Source organism: Mustelus asterias, chromosome 26 (assembly GCF_964213995.1).
Source record: "Mustelus asterias chromosome 26, sMusAst1.hap1.1, whole genome shotgun sequence".
NCBI classification, from domain to species: Eukaryota; Metazoa; Chordata; class Chondrichthyes; order Carcharhiniformes; family Triakidae; genus Mustelus; species Mustelus asterias.
This window is the reverse complement of record NC_135826.1, coordinates 328,174-350,896: the sequence shown is the minus strand read 5'-3', so window position 1 is coordinate 350,896 and position 22,723 is coordinate 328,174.

Genomic DNA, 22,723 nt, shown 5'->3' with positions numbered 1-22,723 from the left:
GGATTGGAGGATAGCAAATGTGGTCCCATTGTTTAAGAAGGGTAGCAGGGATAACCCAGGAAATTATAGGCCGGTGAGCTTGACGTCCGTGGTAGGGAAGTTGTTGGAGAGGATTCTTAGAGACAGGATGTATGAGCATTTAGAAAGGAACAATCTCATTAGTGACAGACAGCATGGTTTTGTAAGAGGGAGGTCGTGCCTTACAAATTTGGTGGAGTTTTTTGAGGAAGTGACAAAAACGGTTGATGAAGGAAGGGCCGTGGATGTTGTCTATATGGATTTCAGTAAGGCATTTGACAAAGTCCCACATGGCAGGTTGGTTAAGAAGGTTAAGGCTCATGGGATACAAGGAGAAGTGGCTAGATGGGTGGAGAACTGGCTTGGCCATAGGAGACAGAGGGTAGTGGTCGAAGGGTCTTTTTCCGGCTGGAGGTCTGTGACCAGTGGTGTTCCGCAGGGCTCTGTACTGGGGCCTCTGCTATTTGTGATATATATAAATGATTTGGAAGAAGGTGTAACTGGTGTAATCAGCAAGTTTGCGGATGACACGAAGATGGCTGGACTTGCGGATAGCGAAGAGCATTGTCGGGCAATACAGCAGGATATAGATAGGCTGGAAAATTGGGCGGAGAGGTGGCAGATGGAGTTTAATCCGGATAAATGCGAAGTGATGCATTTTGGAAAAAATAATGTAGGGAGGAGTTATACAATAAATGGCAGAGTCATCAGGAGTATAGAAACACAGAGGGACCTAGGTGTGCAAGTCCACAAATCCTTGAAGGTGGCAACACAGGTGGAGAAGGTGGTGAAGAAGGCATATGGTATGCTTGCCTTTATAGGATGGGGTATAGAGTATAAAAGCTGGAGTCTGATGATGCAGCTGTATAGAACGCTGGTTAGGCCACATTTGGAGTACTGCGTCCAGTTCTGGTCGCCGCACTACCAGAAGGACGTGGAGGCGTTAGAGAGAGTGCAGAGAAGGTTTACCAGGATGTTGCCTGGTATGGAGGGTCTTAGCTATGAGGAGAGATTGGGTAAACTGGGGTTGTTCTCCCTGGAAAGACGGAGAATGAGGGGAGATCTAATAGAGGTGTACAAGATTATGAAGGGGATAGATAGGGTGAACGGTGGGAAGCTTTTTCCCAGATCAGAAGTGACGTTCACGAGGGGTCACGGGCTCAAGGTGAGAGGGGCGAAGTATAATTCAGATATTAGAGGGATGTTTTTTACACAGAGGGTGGTGGGGGCCTGGAATGCGCTGCCAAGTAGGGTGGTGGAGGCAGACACGCTGACATAGTTTAAGACTTACCTGGATAGTCACATGAGCAGCCTGGGAATGGAGGGATACAAATGATTGGTCTAGTTGGACCAAGGAGCGGCACAGGCTTGGAGGGCCGAAGGGCCTGTTTCCTGTGCTGTACTGTTCTTTGTTCTTTGAAAGAGTGCAGAGAAGGTTCACAAGGATGTTGCCGGGACTTGAGAAGCTGAGTTACAGAGAGAGATTGAATAGGTTGGGACTTTATTCCCTGGAGCGTAGAAGAATGAGGGGAGATTTGATAGAGGTGTATAAGATTTCGATGGGTATAGACAGAGTGAATGCAAGCAGGCTTTTTCCACTGAGGCTAGGAGGGAAAAAAACCAGAGGGCATAGGTTAAGGGTGAAGGGAGAAAAGTTTAAAGGGAATATTAGGGGGGGCTTCTTCACGCAGAGAGTGGTGGGAGTGTGGAATGAGCTGCCGGATAAAGTGGTAAATGCTTTTAACATTTAAGAAAAACTTGGACGGGTTCATGGGTGAGAGGAGTGTGGAGGGATATGGTCCAAGTGCAGGTCAGTGGGACTAGGCAAAAAATGGTTCGGCACAGACAAGAGGAGCCAAAAGGCCTGTTTCTGAGCTGTAATTTTCTATGGTTCTATGGTTCTAGAAGGGATGAGCTGTATGGAAGGTCAAGATGTGGAGATGCCGGCGTTGGACTGGGGTAAACACAGTAAGAAGTTTAACAACACCAGGTTAAAGTCCAACAGGTTTATTTGGTAGCAAAAGCCACACAAGCTTTCGAGGCTCTGAGCCCCTTCTTCAGGTGAGTGGGAATTCTGTTCACAAACAGAACTTATAAGACACAGACTCAATTTACATGAATAATGGTTGGAATGCGAATACTTACAACTAATCCAGTCTTTAAGAAACAAAACAATGGGAGTGGAGAGAGCATCAAGACAGGCTAAAAAGATGTGTATTGTCTCCAGACAAGACAGCCAGTGAAACTCTGCAGGTCCACGCAACTGTGGGAGTTACAAATAGTGTGACATAAATTCTGATTCTAGGATCGCATGATAAAGACTCAGGAGGAAAAAAGCAGAAATATTTATGTGAAATAGTGTGACATAAACCCAATATCCCGGTTGAGGCCGTCCTTGTGTGTGCGGAACCTGGCTATCAGTTTCTGCTCCGCGACTCTGCGCTGTCGAGACGAAGGAACTACACCATCTACATGCACACCAAGAACAGGAAACTTGAGAAACTCGGCATCACCACCAGCAGCAACCAAGCCTCCCCCGGTACCACAGTAGGAAACAGTCCCACTGCAGGGAAGTCCATTGTCAACTTGTCCGACTACACACTTCAACCAGATGAAATCGAAGTTCTCAGCCGAGGGCTTAATTTTTGCCCCACCACCAAAATAGACCCCATCAGTCTTGCAGCAGACACAGAGGAATTCATCAGGCGAATGAGGCTGAGGGAGTTCTTCCACAAACCCCAAGAGGCCAACAACGAACACAATGAGACAGCCAATGAACTGGAACAGCCGACAGAGAGATCCGCAGTGCATCCGAAGAGGAAAGAGTCGAATTGGACTCCTCCGGAAGGCCGCTGCCCTCGACTTGACATGTATGCCCAAGCCGTCAGGAGGTGCGTCAACACCAAATTCATCAGCCGCACTCACAAGACAGCCCCGAACATCACCCAAGCACAACGTAACGCCATCCACGCTCTCAAGACCAACCGCAACATTGTCATCAAACCAGCAGACAAAGGAGGGGCCATCGTCATACTGAACAGAACGGATTACTGCAAAGAAGTGTACCGACAACTCAACAACGAGGAACACTACAGACAGTTACCTGCAGATCCGACCAAAGAACACACCCGTCAACTCAACACTCTGATCAAGACCTTTGATCCGGACCTTCAGAACACCCTCCGTGCTCTCATCCCACGTACTCCCCGCGTTGGAGATCTCTACTGCCTCCCGAAGATACACAAGGCAAACACACCCGGCCGTCCCATCGTATCGGGCAATGGGACCCTGTGCGAGAACCTCTCCGGCTATGTCGAGGGCATCCTGAAACCCATTGTACAAAGAACCCCCAGCTTTTGTCGCGACACGACGGACTTCCTACAGAAACTCGGCACACATGGAGCAGTTGAACCAGGAGCGCTCCTCGTCACAATGGATGTCTCAGCACTCTACACCAGCATCCCCCATGACGATGGCATTGCTGCAACGGCCTCAGTGCTCAGCGCCAACAACTGCCAGTTTCCAGATGCAATTTTACATCTCATCCGCTTCATCCTGGACCACAATATCTTCACCTTCAACAACCAGTTCTTCATCCAGACACACGGAACAGCCATGGGGACCAAATTTGCACCTCAATATGCCAACATCTTTATGCACAGGTTCGAACAAGACTTCTTCACCGCACGGGACCTTCAACCGGTGCTATACACTAGATACATCGATGACATTTTCTTCCTTTGGACTCATGGTGAACAATCACTGAAACAACTCTATGATGACATCAACAAGTTCCATCCCACCATCAGGCTCACCATAGACTACTCTCCGGAATCGGTTGCATTCTTGGACACGCGCATCTCCATTAAGGACGGTCACCTCAGCACCTCACTGTACCGCAAGCCCACGGATAACCTCACGATGCTCCACTTCTCCAGCTTCCACCCTAAACACGTTAAAGAAGCCATCCCCTACGGACAAGCCCTCCGTATACACAGGATCTGCTCGGATGAGGAGGATCGCAACAGACACCTCCAGACGCTGAAAGATGCCCTCATAAGAACAGGATATGGCGCTAGACTCATTGATCAACAGTTCCAACGCGCCATAGCGAAAAACCGCACCGACCTCCTCAGAAGACAAACACGGGACACAGTGGACAGAGTACCCTTCGTTGCCCAGTACTTCCCCGGAGCGGAGAAGCTACGGCATCTCCTCCGGAGCCTTCAACATGTCATTGATGAAGACGAACATCTCGCCAAGGCCATCCCCACACCCCCACTTCTTGCCTTCAAACAACCGCACAACCTCAAACAGACCATTGTCCGCAGCAAACTACCCAGCCTTCAGGAGAACAGTGACCAAGACACCACACAACCCTGCCACAGCAACCTCTGCAAGACGTGCCGGATCATCGACACAGATGCCATCATCTCACGTGAGAACACCATCCACCAGGTACACGGTACATACTCTTGCAACTCGGCCAACGTTGTCTACCTGATACGCTGCAAGAAAGGATGTCCCGAGGCATGGTACATTGGGGAAACTATGCAGACGCTGCGACAACGGATGAATGAACACCGCTCGACAATCACCAGGCAAGACTGTTCTCTTCCTGTTGGGGAGCACTTCAGCGGTCACGGGCATTCGGCCTCTGATATTCGGGTAAGCGTTCTCCAAGGCGGCCTTCGCGACACACGACAGCGCAGAGTCGCGGAGCAGAAACTGATAGCCAGGTTCCGCACACACAAGGACGGCCTCAACCGGGATATTGGGTTTATGTCACACTATTTCACATAAATATTTCTGCTTTTTTCCTCCTGAGTCTTTATCATGCGATCCTAGAATCAGAATTTATGTCACACTATTTGTAACTCCCACAGTTGCGTGGACCTGCAGAGTTTCACTGGCTGTCTTGTCTGGAGACAATACACATCTTTTTAGCCTGTCTTGATGCTCTCTCCACTCCCATTGTTTTGTTTCTTAAAGACTGGATTAGTTGTAAGTATTCGCATTCCAACCATTATTCATGTAAATTGAGTCTGTGTCTTATAAGTTCTGTTTGTGAACAGAATTCCCACTCACCTGAAGAAGGGGCTCAGAGCCTCGAAAGCTTGTGTGGCTTTTGCTACCAAATAAACCTGTTGGACTTTAACCTGGTGTTGTTAAGCTTCTTACTGTGGAAGGTCAAGGCCATTGGTTATGGAAGTTTGACTGTCAGTGATTAGTTTCAGCGTGGCTGGCTGTTCCAGTTGGATGGATCGGTTGATCTGCAGCCCTTGTGCGCGGGGGGAATGAGGGTGTCCTGTAAAGATGAGGTTAACATGCTAATTGCAGCCTTTATACACATCAGGTATGCTTGGCCTGCCTCAAGTGTCAGCTCTCTGACACTTCCTTGATGACTCAATTGTGCTAATTAAGTCAGCACTGCAAGTCATGAATGTGTCACTGATTGGTGCCCAGGCATCCTCAGCGTTGACTCCAATGTTCATGCCCACATCTACATAAGAGAAATTACAAAGATGTGGACCCCAATGCAAGATGTTATGGTGAAGTCTATCATCACTCACTCCATTCAAGGCGATATGGGGTTTATAGTCTAGGTTCCCTGTGAGGTTCGAATGCTGGTCCATTGAATGCACTCAACTGTCCTAACACCTCACACTTGGGGAGCAGGGTTGGGGACCGCTGAGACTCACTGGGGCCAAAGCGCTTCATCCTGGTGGAATTGAGGGAGACAAACTGTGGTGAAGTGACTATTATGTGACAAGGGAGGGAGTGAGGCTTACTGGAAAGTTGCTCACTCAGGGGGAAGCATTGGGATGGATGTCCGAGATGCTGAGGGGGTTGAGGGTCAGGGCACTGTCAGGATTCCTCATCGCTTACTTTGATGTCTCCTCAGTTTATGATCTGGAGAATCAGGGAGCCTGTCGAGTTAGCTACTCCATTGATTGTGATCAGTTAGCAGCAGCTGCTGCATGCGGCCAGGAACCGTGTCCTGCAGAGGAGGGGGAGGCTGGGTGCATTGCTCTCACAGACACCAACCACAGGTCTTGGAGGAAGCATTTCCGGCAAAGTGTCTCCTGATGTTGAACTTCCTACCTCCAGATGTTGCAGTGCCAGAGAAGACTGTGTCTGTTCCTGGGGATTGTGGACCACCTGTGCCAGGTGATGTTAGAGCTGGTACCACTGGACTGGGAGGTAACCCATTGCTTGTGACCCTTAAAGTCACTGCCACTCTGAACTTATATGCGAGTGGATTTTCCAGGGCTGCACGAATGACCTGTGCAGGATCTCCCAGTCAGCTGCACACCAGTGCATAATAAGGAAGGCACAGATGTGCCATTCGTGAGGGTGCCCACATCAACTTGGACTGGAACCAGGTGAGCCAGGATGCCAGGGCCATGGGATTTGCCCGCATAGCAGGCATGCCCCAGGTGTCATTGACTACACCTACATGGCTCTGCAATCTCCATGGCAGCATAGGGTGCCATTTGTGAACCACAAGGAATACCACTCCCTCAATGTCCAAATCACCTGTGCCCATGCAATGCGCATCTTGCAGGTGTGTGCCGTTTCGTGGGGATGTCCATGACAGTTACATCTTGGGGCGCTCTCAGATCCCAGTCATCTTTGAGGGAGAGCAGCGGTTGGAGGGATGGTTCCTCAAGGACAAGAGGTAATCCCTCAGGAGGTGGCAGATGACACCAATGTGGAGGCCACAAACACTTGACGCTGCCAGACCTGCCAGACTCGCTACAATGAGGCTCATCCATCAATGCATGTGCTGGTCGAGCTTGCAAATGGATTGCTGAAGATGCAGTTCCAGTGCCTGGACCGGCCAGGGGTGCCCTCCAATACAGCCCCCTGAGAGTGTCCAGAATCATAGAGTCTCTACAGTGCAAAAGGAGAGCATTCATCCCATCAGGTCTGCACTGGCTCTCCAACGGAATATCTTATCCAGGCCCTATCCCTATAACCCCACATATGTACCTACTAATCCCCCTAACCGACACATCTTTGGACATTAAGGGTCATTTAGGATGCCAATCAACCTATCCTGCTGGTCTAGTTAAATTTCTGGTCAATGGTGACCTCAGGTTATTGATGGGGAGAAGGGTGAGGGGAAATTTGATGATGGCAATGCCATTGAATGTCAAAGGGAGTTGGTTAGATGCTCTTTTGTTGCCTGGCATGAATGTAGTCTGAATGTTAATTGCCACTTAGTAGCCCAAGCCTGCTTGTTGTCCAGGTCTTTCTGCATGTGAACATGGAGTGCAACTGGAACTGAGCAAATGGACTGAACCTGAGTCAGGGGAGTGAAATTCACCATGAGCATGAGCTTTGACAAAGGGTCAAAGGACTCGAAACGTCAGCTCTTTTCTCTCCTTACAGATGCTGCCAGACCTGCTGAGATTTTCCAGCATTTTCTCTTTTGGTTTCAGATTCCAGCATCCACAGTAATTTGCTTTTATTTATTTGAGCAAGTGTACCATCAAGGATGCCTTGTAAAATTGTACTCAAAGGGAATTGGAGGTAAGTCTCTTCTGGCCTGAGTCAAATCTAATTCAAAGGAAGATAGTTATGGCAGTTGGAGGCCAATCATCTCGGCCCCAGGACATCATTGCAGGAATTCCTCAGGGCAGTGTCCAAGGCCCAACCATCTTCAGCTGCTTCATTACTTCATGATATTCTCTCCATCACAGTGTTAGACGTAGGGATGTTCACTCTGATTGAACAATGTTCAGTTCAAATGTTGCCTTGATGCAACTAGAAGTAATTCTCAACCTAACATCTGCAGTTCAGTTCCTTCATCCTTGTTTGGACTTAGGTTACATTGATGTCTGGAGCCAAGTTACCATGGCAGACCACTGGTGAGTAAATGCCACCTCATACCACTGTCGAGATACATTCAACACCTGCTGATGAATGAGAGTAGACTGGTGAGGAAGTGATTGGCTGGATTGGGTTCAGACTGCCTTTTGTGGACAGGACATACCTGGGCAATTTTCCACATTTTCGGGTAGGTGCCAGATTTGTAACTGTACTGGAAAAGCTTGGCTAGGGGTGCAGGTAGCTCTGGAGAATGTTTTCAGCACCCATTTAATTTTGCCAGCATTTCCTGATATCACCTGGACTGAATTAAACTGGCTGAAGACGAGCAGGTATGATGGTGGGGATCTCAAAAGTAGGGAAGGATGGATAATCCATTCAGTATTTCTGGCTGAAGATGGTTGCAAACAGGTGTGCTGGGCTCCCTGTTGTTGAAGACAGAATGCTGATGGTACCATGTTCACCTCCTCCTCCAGTGAGTTGTTTCATTGTCCACCATCATTGACAACTGGCTGTGGCAGCACTGCAGAGCTTAGATCTGATTCATTGATTCTGAGATTTCTTGGCTCTATTTATCACATGCTGGTTCTACGATTGAACATGTGTGTAGTCCTGTGTTGTAGATTCACCAGTTTGGCGTCTCATTTTGAGGTATACCTGATGCTGGATGGACTGCTACACCACATGTCGGTTGGTGCCCTGACATTATGCTGATGGTAGAATGAGAGATCTAGTGGGCATGAGGTTACAGATTGTGGTTGAATACAGTTCTGTTGTTGCTGATGGCACAAAGAACCTCATGGATGGTCAGATTTGAGCTGTTATATCTGTTCTGAATCCATCCCCTTTAGCACAGTGGTGGTGCCATGGAGAGTATCCTCAATTTGAAGACGGGACGTTGCCTCCACAAGGACAGTGCGGTGGTCATTCCTACCAAGACTGTCAAGGACAGATGTACCTGAATGGATTGATGAGAATGAGGTCAAATTGCTTTTCCCGCATTATGGTTTCCTCTCCGCCTGCTGCAGGGCCAGTCAGGCAAATATATCCTTCCAGACCCAACCAGCTTGGTCTGTGATGGTGCTACTGATCCATTCTTGGTGATGGACTCTGAAGTCCCCCACCCAGAGTACATTCTGTACCCTTCGCACCCTCAGTGCTTCCTCCATGTGCTGTTCAACATGGAGAGGTACTGATTCGTCAGAGTGGGAGGTTTCCTTGCCCATGTTTGACCTGATACTATGAGACTTCATGGGATCTGGAGAGAAAAGGATTCCATTGGCCATCGCTCCAAAATTGTACCATTGTCGCCAGCTCTGGTGGGTTTGTCCTACCTGAGGGACAGGCCAAACCAAGCATTGTTGGCAGAAATATCTGGGATGTGGGGTGGGACTTTCCCGTAATTTTCCAAAGTGTCAGTTCCAGTGAGAAAGCCAGAGGGAATCCTGCTAGTGCCAGCACTGGGAACTCTCACTGAATATTGTGCCACTTTAACAATTCTTTTCCCCATGTGACTCACTTGTGGCGCTTGCCTCTGATTCACTCATCCCGGGAGTACCTAATCTCTGCAATCAGTGGGGCGCTCCTTTTAAACGTCTCCCCAACCTTTGCTCTAAATCCAGTCGGTGGGGGTGGGGGTGGGGGGGGGGGGAATAGCTGTGAGGAAGACAGATTCTTGGAGCATGCCCTGACCAGGATGGTGTGGAGCAGAAACATAAAACTCTTTACCCAGGTTCCTGCAGACATCCATTCACCAATGTCACCACCCCAAACCTAGGAGGCAGTGGCCAGCTTGCGGCAGAAGAGGATGGGGCAACAGTTCCGCAAAGGGACGTCTGGTAAGTGGGAGGTTTTCAAAAGTGTGTTAACCAGGGTTCAGGGTAAACACATTCCTCTTAGGGTGAAGGGCAAGGCTGGTAGAAGCAGGGAATCCTGGATGACTCGGGGTATTGAGGCCCTGGTCAAGAAGAAGAAGGAGACACATGACATGCATAGGCAGCTGGGATCGAGTGAATCCCATGAAGAGTACAGGGGGTGTAGGAGAAGAGTTGACAGAGAAATCAGGAGGGCAAAAAGGGGACATGAGATTGTTTTGGCAGATAAGGCAAAGGAAAATCCAAAGAGCTTCTACAAATACATAAAGGGCAAAAGAGTAACTAGGGAGAGCGTAGGGCCTCTTAAGGATCAACAAGAGATGGGTGAGATTCTAAATGAATATTTCTCATCAGTATTCAGTGTTGAGAAAAGCATGGATGTTAGGGAACTTAGGGAAATAAATAGTGATGTCTTGAGGAGTGTACATATAACAGAGAAGGAGGTGCTGGAAGTCTTAAAGCGCATCAAGGTAGATAAATCCCCAGGACCTGATGAAGTGTATCCCAGGACACTGTGGGAGGCTAGGGAGTAAATTGTGGGTCCCCTAGGAGAGATACTTGTATGATCGATAGTCACAGGTGAGCTGCCTGAAGATTGGAAGGTGGCAAATGTTGTGCCTTTGTTTAAAAAGGGCTGCAGGGAAAAGCCTGGGAACTACAGGCCAGTGAGCCTCACATCTGTGGTGGGTAAATTGTTGGAAGGTGTTTTGAGAGACAGGATTTACAGGTATTAAGAGACCCAAGGACTGATTAGGGACAGTCAGCATGGCTTTGTGAGTGAAAAACCATGTCTCACAAATTTGATTGAATTTTTTGAAGTGGTAACCAATAAGGTAGATGAGGGCAGTGCAGTTGATGTTGTCTACATGGACTTTATCAAGGCCTTTGACAAAGTACTGCATGGTAGGTTGTTGCATAAGGTTAAATCTCATGGGATCTAGGGTGAGGCAACTAAATGGATACAAAATTGGCTTGATGACAGAAGCCAGAGGGTGGTTGTAGAGGGTTGTTTTTCAAACTGGAGGCCTGTGACCAGCGGTGTGCCTCAGGGATTGGTGCTGGGTCCACCTATATTTCTCGTTTATATTAGTAATTTGGATGAGAATATAGGAGGCATGGTTAGTAAGTTTGCAGATGACACCAAGATTGGTGGCATAGTGGACAGTGAAGAAGGTTATCTCGGATTGCAATGGGATCTTGATCAATTGGGCCAGTGGGCTGACGAATGGCAGATGGAGTTTAATTTAGATAAATGCGAGGTGATGCATTTTGGTAGATTGAACCAGGGCAGGACTTACTCAGTTAATGGTGGGGCGTTGGGGAGAGTTACAGAGCAAATAGATCGAGGGATACAGGTTCATAGCTCCTTGAAAGTGGAGTCACAGGTGGTCAGAGTGGTGAAGAAGGCATTCAGCATGCTTGGTTTCATTGGTCAGAACATTGAATACAGGAGTTGAGACGTCTTGTTGAAGTTGTACAAGACATTGGTAAGGCCACACTTGGAATACTGTGTACAGTTCTGGTCACTCTATTATAGAAAGGATGTTATTAAACTAGAAAGAGTGCAGAAAAGACTTACTAGGATGCTACCAGGACTTGATGATTTGAGTTATAAGGAGAGGCTGGATAGACTGAGACTTTTTTCTCTGGAGCGTAGAAGGCTGAGGGGTGACCTTATAGAGGTCTATAAAATAATGAGGTGTGTAGATCAGCTAGATAGTCAATAGCTTTTCCAAAGGTAGGGGAGTCTAAAACTAGAGGGCATCGGTTTAAGGTGAGAGGGGAGAGATACAGAAAGGTCCAAAGGGGCAATTTTTTCACAGAGGGTGGTGAGTGTCTGGAACTAGCTGCCAGAGGTAGTAGTAGAGGCGGGTACAATTTTGTATTTTAAAAAGCATTTAGACAGTTACATGGGTACGATGGGTATAGAGGGATATGGGCCAAATGTGGGCAATTGGGACTAGTTTAGGGGTTTAAAAAAGAAAGGGCAGCATGGACAAGTTGGGCCGAAGGGCCTGTTTCCATGCTGTAAACCTCTATGACTCTATGAGATGATAAATGATCATCCTCACACAGCCAGGGTAAGTCTGCTTCATGTCTCCAGCTGCACCCCCTCACATACCCGCAGTGATGTTTCACCCAGCTACCTCACGGATTCTCAATACCTCACTGGTGAGCACCTCAGAGCTGAAGGTCTCCAGTAGGCAGAGGCAGGGACGTCCCACGTAACCTGCACTCAGCGATGTCGGAGCCCAGGACTCTGTTGAGCCCTGGTTGATGAAGTGCCCCTGGGTCCGCTGCAAAAGCAGAGTCGCAAACATCAGGAAGAGATGACTACATCCCTCCTTGGAATGTAGGGCTGACTGGAGGAGTCCCATTGTCTTTGGTGCCATCACTTCAATGCAATGAGGCAAACACTGCGAGAGTGGCATCTGCAGTGGAGACCTTGGCGTAGGACCTGCATTCCATAGCGGGGGGTGTCTGCTCCATGCTTCAGCTCATGACCTCCATGTCTGAGGGTGTGAGCTCCATCGTGCAGGGTTTTAACTGCATGAGTACAGTGGGGCTTCTGGATCTCACTCCAGCTGCCCCTCTATCTCATGGTGGAGCCCAGGGGACCCCGGGCACCTGAATGGAAGAGGATTGGCAAGAGCGCAGACCAGGGCCCTCCACCCAGAAGACCCTGGGGTGTCCAGCCCATCTGAGAGCGACACATCTCCAGCCCTGCACACCAAGGAGGGCAGCACTGCTGCCCGAAAGTAGGCTGGATCCTCAAAATCAAGGCCCCCCAGGAGACATCTGCCAAAGTCATCTCAGGCAACAGGACATGGAAGTCAACAGGCCTTATCAACCTCAGCTGTGGATCTTGGGAATACACTTCAATGTAGCGGGAAGGGTGAGGAAGAGTAAGAAACTGTAGGCACAGAGTCGGCACGGTTGAACCTAGGCACTTGTAGAGATAAGTCACCATTGTAATATTGCTCTTGTATTAAACATCACTTTGAGCTATACAGATCTCTCATAGTGCCCTGCTCTGCAGAGACCACACACACTCGGCACTTCATCCCGATGGAGTGTGAAGACCCGTTGCTGCTGGCACGCTCCCCACCACCCACCCCCCTCCCCCCACCCCCCCGTCTCCACGCACATTCCAGCAACATCCCAATCCATGGAAGGTGATATCCCCTTCATCAATGCTCTTGCCTCTCATGTCTGCCTCTCCTCTGCAGCGATGAGGATGCCAGCGGCTGACAAAGCATCGAGACCCTGCCCACCTCATACATAAGGTGGAGAGAAACACCAGGACCCCTGACCTCAGAAGAGGCTGTTGTAGCTGAGTTAAGTCATCCAGTGTCTCTGAACCCCAGGAGAAGCCCATTCATTGGCTGGATGAGCTCAGCCCCGTCAGGCAGGAGTCAGATGTAACGTAGACAATGAGAGGAGCATCACTCTGTCCTCAATGCAAGTCACCATCCTTCTCCTGCAGTGCTCAGCCACTGGCTTTATTGCCCTGCCCATGGATTTAGGTACCATCACAAGCACCTCCCACAGGCACCACATTAGTTTAAAGTTTAAGTTTATTTATTAGTGTCACAAGTAGACTTACATTAACAATGCAATGAATTTACTGTGAAAATCCCCGAGTCGCCACAACTCCGCGCCTGTTCGGGTACACTGAGGGAGAATTTAGCATGGCCAGTGCACCTAACCAACACGTCTGGTTAGGACTGCTGGAGGAAACCCACACAGACACGGGGAGAACGTGCAAACCCCACACAGGCAGTGACCCAACTGGGAATCAAACCCAGGTCCCTGGTGCTGTGAGACAGCAGTGCTAACCACTGTGCTCTTTGTAACATAGAAACATAGAAACCCTACAGTGCAGAAGGAGGCCATTCGGCCCATCAAGTCTGCACCGACCACAATCCCACCCAGGCCCTACCCCCACATACTTACCCACTAATCCCTCTAACCTACGCATCCCAGGACACTTAGGGGCAATTTTAGCATGGCCAATCAACCTAACCTGCACATCTTTGTAATGTTGTGTTTCCATCTATATTGCTTACAATGACGTCTATGTTGTCAGCAAATTTGAATATGTGGCTTTCTATCACGTCATCTAAGTTTTTAATAAATAAAGAAATCATAATATTATGAATATTTGAGGACCTAACACAACCTTGCGGGACACCTTTCGTAACACCCTGTCAGTTTGAGTCCCTGTCCATTATCCTTACTCTCTGTCTCCCACCACTCAACCACAAACCAGGTCAATAATTTACCTTAAATCGCACGGTCTTCAAAGTGAGTTCACACTCTCTCACGAGGGACTTTAGCAAATGCCTCTGGAAGATCATAACATCCATAGACATCCCCCTGCCCATTACTTTAGGCACTTCCTCAAACAAAAGTACTTTGATTCCTCAGACCTACCATGTTGGCTCTACATGATTCATTGAAAAATTTCAAAGCCCTAATATAAACACTAGTAATGACCTGACACAGATATTAGGCAACTGCTTTATAACTCCCTAGGTTCTGCTCTCACTTTTCTTAAATAGTAGAGTCATTTGAGCAATTTTCCAATCTAAATGAAAGGTTCCTGAACTGAGAGAACAAAGAACAAAGAAAAGTACAGCTCAGGAACAGGCCCTTCGGCCCTCCAAGCCTGCGCCGATCATGATGCCTGCCTAAACTAAAACCGTGTGCACTTACGGAGTCCGTATCCTTCCGTTCCCATCCTAGTCATGTATTCGTCTAGTTGCCCCTTAAATGCCGCTGTTGTACTTACTCCCACCACCTCCCCAGGCAGTGCGTTCCAGACATTCACCACCCTCTGTGTTAAAAACTTATCTCGCACATCTCCTCTAAACTTTTGCCCATGTACCTTAAACCTATGTCCCCAGTACTTGACTTTTCTATCCTAGGAAACAGCATCTGACGATCCACTTTGTCCATACCACTCATAATCTTATAAACCTCTATCAGATTGTCCCACAACCTCCGTCGTTCCAGTGAGAACAAACCGAGTTTATCAACCTCTCCTCATAGCTAATACTCTTCAGACCAGGCAACATCCTGGTAAACCTCTTCTGTACCCTCTCCAAAGCATCCACATCCTTCTGGTAGTGTGGCGACCAGAATTGTCCACAATATTGTAAATGAGGCCTAACTAAGGTTCTGTACAGCTGCAGCATGACCTGCCAATTTTTATACTCAATGCCCTAGCCAATGAAGGCAAGCATGACGTATGCCTTCTTGACTACCTTATCCACCTGCGTTGCCACTTTCAGTGATCGGTGGACAGATCTCTTTGCCTGCCATTTAGTGTATATTTCCTACATGCATTGGACCTTCCAAAATGCATTACCTTACATTTGTCCGGATTAAACTCCATCTGCCATTTTTCCGCCCAAGTCTCCAACCGGTCTACAGCTTGCTGTATCCTCTGACAATCCTCTTCACTATCCGCAGCTCCACCAATTTTTGTGTCACCTGTGAACTTACTAATCAGACCAGCTACTCCAAACCATTTATATATACTACGAACAACAAAGGTCCCAGAACTGATCCCTGTGGAACACCAGTAGTCATGATGTGGAGATGCCGGCGTTGGACTGGGGTAAACACAGTAAAAAGTCTAACAACACCAGGTTAAAGTCCAACAGGTTTATTTGGTAGCAAAAGCCACTAGCTTTCGGAACAGGCTGCCCCTTTGTCAGGTGGGTGGGAGTTCCGATCACAAACAAGGCACAAAGACACAAACTCAATTGACATGAATAATGATTGGAATGTGAGCCTTTACAGCTAATCAAGTCTTAAAGATACAGACAATGTGAGTGGAGGGAGCATTAAGCACAGGTTAAAGAGATGTGTATTGTCTCCAGACAGGACAGCTAGTGAGATTTTGCACATCCAGGCAAGTTGTGGGGGTTACAGATAGTGTGACATGAACCCAATATCCCGGTTGAGGCCGTCCTCATGTGTGCGGAACCTGGCTATCAGTCTCTGCTCAGCGACTCTGCGCTGCCAGTAGTCACAGCCTTCCATTCAGAAAAGCACCCCTCTACTGCTACCCTCTGTCTTCTATGCCCAAGATGTGGAGATGCCGGTGTTGGACTGGGGTGAACACAGTAAGAGTTTTAACAACACCAGGTTAAAGTCCAACAGGTTTATTTGGTATCAAATACCATTAGCTTTCGGAGCTCTGCTCCTTCGTCAGATGGAGTGGAAATGTTCCACTCCATCTGATGAAGGAGCAGCGCTCCGAAAGCTAATGGCATTTGCTACCAAATAAACCTGTTGGACTTTAACCTGGTGTTGTTAAAACTCTTTCTATGCCCAAGCCATAGAATCATAGAATCCTACAGTGCAGAAGGAGGCCATTTGGCCCATCGAGTCTGCACCGACCACAATCCCACCCAGGCCCTATCCCCATAACCCCATGCATTTACCCTAGTTAGTCCCCCTGACACTAAGGGGCAATTTAACATGGCCAATACACCTAACCAGCACTTCTAGAACATAGAACCTAGGGATATTCCAATCGATATTTGGGAAATTAAAATCTCCCATCATGACCACTCTGTTATTATCACATCTCTCCAGAATCTGCTTCCCAATCTGCTCCTCCACATCTCTGCTACTATTGGGCGGCCTATTGAAAACACCTAGTAAAGTTACCGACCCCTTCCTGTTCCTAACCTCCACCCACAGAGATTCCGTAGACAATCCTTCCGTGGCATCCATCTTTTCTACAGCTGTGACACGATCCCTGATCAACAGTGCCACTCCCCCACCTCTTTTGCCTCCTTCCCTGTCCCTCCTGAAACATCTGAAACCCAGCACTTGAAGTACCCAGTCCTGACCCTGAGATAACCAAGTCTCTGTAATGGCCGCCACATCACACTTCCAAGCAGCGATCCATGCTCTAAGCTCATCCATTTTGTTCACTATACTCCTTGCGTTAAAATAAACACACCTCAACCCTTCGGTCTGAGAGCTCCCCTTCCCCTTCACCTGCCTATCCTCCCTCTCACACTGCCGACCAGCCCCTCTTATTTTTACTCTAACCTCCTCTCTCCCAGTCACCACATTGATTCCCACCCCCCAACCAGTCTAGTTTAAACACTCCCCAGTAACCTTAGCAAACCTTCCCGCCAGAATATTGGTCCCCCTGGGATTTAAGTGAAACCCGTCCTTTTTGTACAGGTCACACCTGCCCCTAAAGAGGTCCCAATGATCCAGGAACCTGAATCCCTGAATCCCTGCAATCCCTCAGCCACTCATTCATCCTCCACCTTATTCCGTTCCTTCCCTCACTGTCTCGTGGCACGGGCAGCAATCCTGAGATTACTACCTTAGCGTTCCTTTTACTTAACTCCCTACCTAACTCCCTATATTCTCTTTTCATAACCCCTTCCCCTTTCCTGCCTACGTCGGCAGTACCAGTATGCACCACGACCTCTGGCTCCTCTCCCTCCCACTTAAGGATTTCTTGGACCCTGTCGGAAACATCCCTGATCCCGGCTCCAGGGAGGCAAACCACCATCCGCGTTTCTCGACTTCTTCCACAGAAACGCCTGTCTGACCCCCTCACCGTGGAGTCCCCAATCACCACTGCCTTCCTACTCCTTTCTTTACCTTTTTTGCTACGGGGCTGGACTCCGCACAGGAGGCACGACCACTGCTTCTTCCCCCAAGTGGGCTGTCCCCCCCAACAGTACTCAAACAAGAGTACTTATTCTTAAGGGGCACAACCACTGGGGTACTCTGAACCACCTGACTCTTCCGTTTCCTAACTGTGACCCACTCGCCTGATCCTTGTGGCCCCGGTGTGACCACCTGCCTATAACTCCTATCTATCACCTCCTCGTTTTCCCTGACCAGACGAATGTCCTCGAGCTGCAGCTCCAGTTCCCTAACTCAGTCCCTCAGGAGCCACAGCTCAATACACCTCGCGCAGATATGTACCTCTGGGAGGTTAGGCTACTCCACGACCTCCCACATCCGGCACTGAGCACAGCAAGCTGGCTTCACATTCATGTTTCCCTTTTTCCTCAGATTCCGCAGGGGAAGAAATAAGAGTTAAACGTTGGGGGGGGGGGGGGGGGGGGGGGAAGAAAAAGAAAAAAAAAAGTTCTGTATCCATATTGCGAACTCTCTTCTGATCCCGTGTGACTTCACCTTTTGTGCCAGTCTACCATGAGGTACCTTGTCAAAGGCTTTACTGAAGTCCATGTATATAACATCCACTCCCTTTCCCTCATCTATCAATTTCATCACTTCCTCGAAAAACTTGAACTTTGGAAGATTATTGTTATGGTATCTGCAGTGTTCTCACATACTTCATTTCAAAACCCCAACGATTATAATGTACAGATGGTGACATTCACTAACAATTGAGCTGTAAATGTTTCAATACCTTCCTTCAGGATGCCTGATTTGAAAGATGGGATTGGAGGGAGGAGGTTGAGTGCCTTCATATTCTTCCTGAGCACTCCCACTGGCACCACATCGTCATATTCATCCTGTTCCAGTTGTTGCAACCTAGGGACACAAATAAACAGAACAACTTGAGCCACCTTTCCTCCACACAAACCCAACTGTGGTCTTTCATTAGGTTATAACTCAGATTACGGAAGAAAGATGAGGACGGGGACTAGCTGAGTTGCTGTTCCAGAGAGCGAGCCAAAATACAATGGGCCAAATGGCTTCCTTCTGTGAAGGAAGCATTCTGTGATTCTATGGATTGTATAGTCCACGATAACACATCCATAGCACTCAATGCTTTTTAAACAGGGCAAAATGACATTTCATAAACTATAGCCATGCCTCATTGGGTCACGCTCTTGCCTCTGAGTCAGAAGCTCATGGCTTCAAGTCTCACTCAAGAAATTTAGGGCAGGATTTTATAGTCCCTCCCGCTGATAGGTCCTGCCTAAGTCAATGGAGTTGTGCTCGACACATTTTCCTGCCCACCCCACACACAATGGGGTGGTAAAATGTCACCCTGGAGCTTCTAACACTCCAGAGCAGTACTGAGGTTATGCTGCACTGAGGTTATGCTGCACTGAGGGTATGCTGCACTGAGGTTATGCTGCACTGAGGGTATGCTGCACTGAGGGTATGCTGCACTGAGGGTATGCTGCACTGAGGGTATGCTGCACTGAGGGTATGCTGCACTGAGGGTATGCTGCACTGAGGGTATGCTGCACTGAGGGTATGCTGCACTGAGGGTATGCTGCACTGAGGGTATGCTGCACTGAGGGTATGCTGCACTGAGGGTATGCTGCACTGAGGTTATGCTGCACTGAGGTAATGCTGCACTGAGGTTATGCTGCACTGAGGGTATGCTGCACTGAGGTTATGCTGCACTGAGGTTATGCTGCACTGAGGTTATGCTGCACTGAGGTTATGCTGCACTGAGGTTATGCTGCACTGAGGGTATGCTGCACTGAGGTTATGCTGCACTGAGGTTATGCTGCACTGAGGGTATGCTGCACTGAGGGTATGCTGCACTGAGGGTATGCTGCACTGGGGGTATGCTGCACTGGGGGTATGCTGCACTGAGGTTATGCTGCACTGAGGGTATGCTGCACTGAGGGTATGCTGCACTGAGGTTATGCTGCACTGAGGGTATGCTGCACTGAGGTTATGCTGCACTGAGGTTATGCTGCACTGAGGGTATGCTGCACTGAGGGTATGCTGCACTGAGGGTATGCTGCACTGAGGTTATGCTGCACTGAGGTTATGCTGCACTGAGGTTATGCTGCACTGAGGTTATGCTGCACTGAGGTTATGCTGCACTGAGGGTATGCTGCACTGAGGGTATGCTGCACTGAGGGTATGCTGCACTGAGGTTATGCTGCACTGAGGTTATGCTGCACTGAGGTTATGCTGCACTGAGGGTATGCTGCACTGAGGTTATGCTGCACTGACGGTATGCTGCACTGAGGGTATGCTGCACTGAGGGTATGCTGCACTGAGGTTATGCTGCACTGAGGTTATGCTGCACTGAGGTTATGCTGCACTGAGGGTATGCTGCACTGAGGGTATGCTGCACTGAGGTTATGCTGCACTGAGGTTATGCTGCACTGAGGTTATGCTGCACTGAGGTTATGCTGCACTGAGGTTATGCTGCACTGAGGTTATGCTGCACTGAGGGTATGCTGCACTGAGGTTATGCTGCACTGAGGTTATGCTGCACTGAGGTTATGCTGCACTGAGGGTATGCTGCACTGAGGTTATGCTGCACTGAGGGTATGCTGCACTGAGGTTATGCTGCACTGAGGTTATGCTGCACTGAGGGTATGCTGCACTGAGGTTATGCTGCACTGAGGTTATGCTGCACTGAGGTTATGCTGCACTGAGGTTATGCTGCACTGAGGTTATGCTGCACTGAGGTTATGCTGCACTGAGGTTATGCTGCACTGAGGGTATGCTGCACTGAGGGTATGCTGCACTGAGGGTATGCTGCACTGAGGGTATGCTGCACTGAGGTTATGCTGCACTGAGGTGCCATCTTTCAAATGGCACAACAAGAGAGAATCTAACCATCACCCCTTGACATTCAATGGCATTACGACTACTGAATTGCCCACAATCAACATCTTAAGGGTTACCATTGATTAGGAACTGAATTGGACTAGCCATATAAATATTGTGACTACAGGAGTCGGTCAGAGGTTCAGAATCCTGCAGCAAGCAGTTCACCTCCTGAGTGCCCAAAGCCTCTCCCCAATCCACGAGACACAAGTCAGCAGTGTGATGGAATACTCTCCACTTGCCTGGATGGGTGCAGCTCCAATAACACTCAAGAAGCTCAACACCATCCAGGACAAAGCAGCCCCGCTTGATTGGCACCACATCCACAAGCATTCACTCCCTCCACCATTGACGCACAGTGGCAGCTGTGTGTACCATCTACTAGATGCACTGCCGGAATGCACCAAGGCTCCACAGACAACACTTATCAAATCCACGACCACTATTATCTAAAAGGGCAAGGGCAAGAAACTCATGGGAGCACCACCAGGTTCCCCTCCAAGCTACTCACTATCCTGACTTGGGAATATATCGCTGTTCCCTCACTGTCGCTGGGTGAAAATCCTGGAATTTCCTCCTGAACGGCACTGTGGGTGTACCTACACCTTGGGAACTGCAGTGGTTCAAGAAGGTAAGAAGTTTAACAACACCAGGTTAAAGTCCAACAGGTTTATTTGGTAGCAAAAGCCACACAAGCTTTCGAGGCTCTGAGCCCCTTCTTCAGGTGAGTGGGAATTCTGTTCACAAACAGAACTTATAAGACACAGACTCAATTTACATGAATAATGGTTGGAATGCGAATACTTACAACTAATCCAGTCTTTAAGAAACAAAACAATGGGAGTGGAGAGAGCATCAAGACAGGCTAAAAAGATGTGTATTGTCTCCAGACAAGACAGCCAGTGAAACTCTGCAGGTCCACGCAACTGTGGGAGTTACAAATAGTGTGACATAAATTCTGATTCTAGGATCGCATGATAAAGACTCAGGAGGAAAAAAGCAGAAATATTTATGTGAAATAGTGTGACATAAACCCAATATCCCGGTTGAGGCCGTCCTTGTGTGTGCGGAACCTGGCTATCAGTTTCTGCTCCGCGACTCTGCGCTGTCGTGTGTCGCGAAGGCCGCCTTGGAGAACGCTTACCCGAATATCAGAGGCCGAATGCCCGTGACCGCTGAAGTGCTCCCCAACAGGAAGAGAACAGTCTTGCCTGGTGATTGCGACAACGGATGAATGAACACCGCTCGACAATCACCAGGCAAGACTGTTCTCTTCCTGTTGGGGAGCACTTCAGCGGTCACGGGCATTCGGCCTCTGATATTCGGGTAAGCGTTCTCCAAGGCGGCCTTCGCGACACACGACAGCGCAGAGTCGCGGAGCAGAAACTGATAGCCAGGTTCCGCACACACAAGGACGGCCTCAACCGGGATATTGGGTTTATGTCACACTATTTCACATAAATATTTCTGCTTTTTTCCTCCTGAGTCTTTATCATGCGATCCTAGAATCAGAATTTATGTCACACTATTTGTAACTCCCACAGTTGCGTGGACCTGCAGAGTTTCACTGGCTGTCTTGTCTGGAGACAATACACATCTTTTTAGCCTGTCTTGATGCTCTCTCCACTCCCATTGTTTTGTTTCTTAAAGACTGGATTAGTTGTAAGTATTCGCATTCCAACCATTATTCATGTAAATTGAGTCTGTGTCTTATAAGTTCTGTTTGTGAACAGAATTCCCACTCACCTGAAGAAGGGGCTCAGAGCCTCGAAAGCTTGTGTGGCTTTTGCTACCAAATAAACCTGTTGGACTTTAACCTGGTGTTGTTAAACTTCTTACTGTGTTTACCCCAGTCCAACGCCGGCATCTCCACATCGTGGTTCAAGAAGGCAGCTTACTAATATCTTCTCAAGGGGCAATAAGGGCTGGGCAATGTTGGCCTAACCAGAGAGGCCCAGATCCCACTAACGAAAAAAAACCCCCACTGACACTGTACCTGAAGAGGTTTTCCAGAATATCTTAAGAACAGAAGAGGTTGAGGGTCATGTGGAGAAGTTTGACTATTTTAATTTATGTTTTATTTGTTCGTGGCATGTGGAGATTGCTGCCAAGTTCAGCATTTATTTACTCAGACAGGCCTATCATTTTGATATAGGGAACTAAGTATTACACTGAAACACACTAAAGTCAAGGGCGTTTTAAGGGCAAATAAATCATTAAATATGGAAAAATGTGTGCTGCAGTTTCCCTCCTTGGATGACTCAAAGAATACAAAATTAGTTAATTTCAAATCATCATATTTTCATGTTATCTCAGATTGCAACAGGATCTTGATCAATTGGGCCAGTGAGCTGACAAATGGCAGATGGAGTTTAATTTAGACAAATGCCAGGCGATGCATTTTGGTAGATTGAACCAGGGCAGGACTTACTCAGTTCATGGTA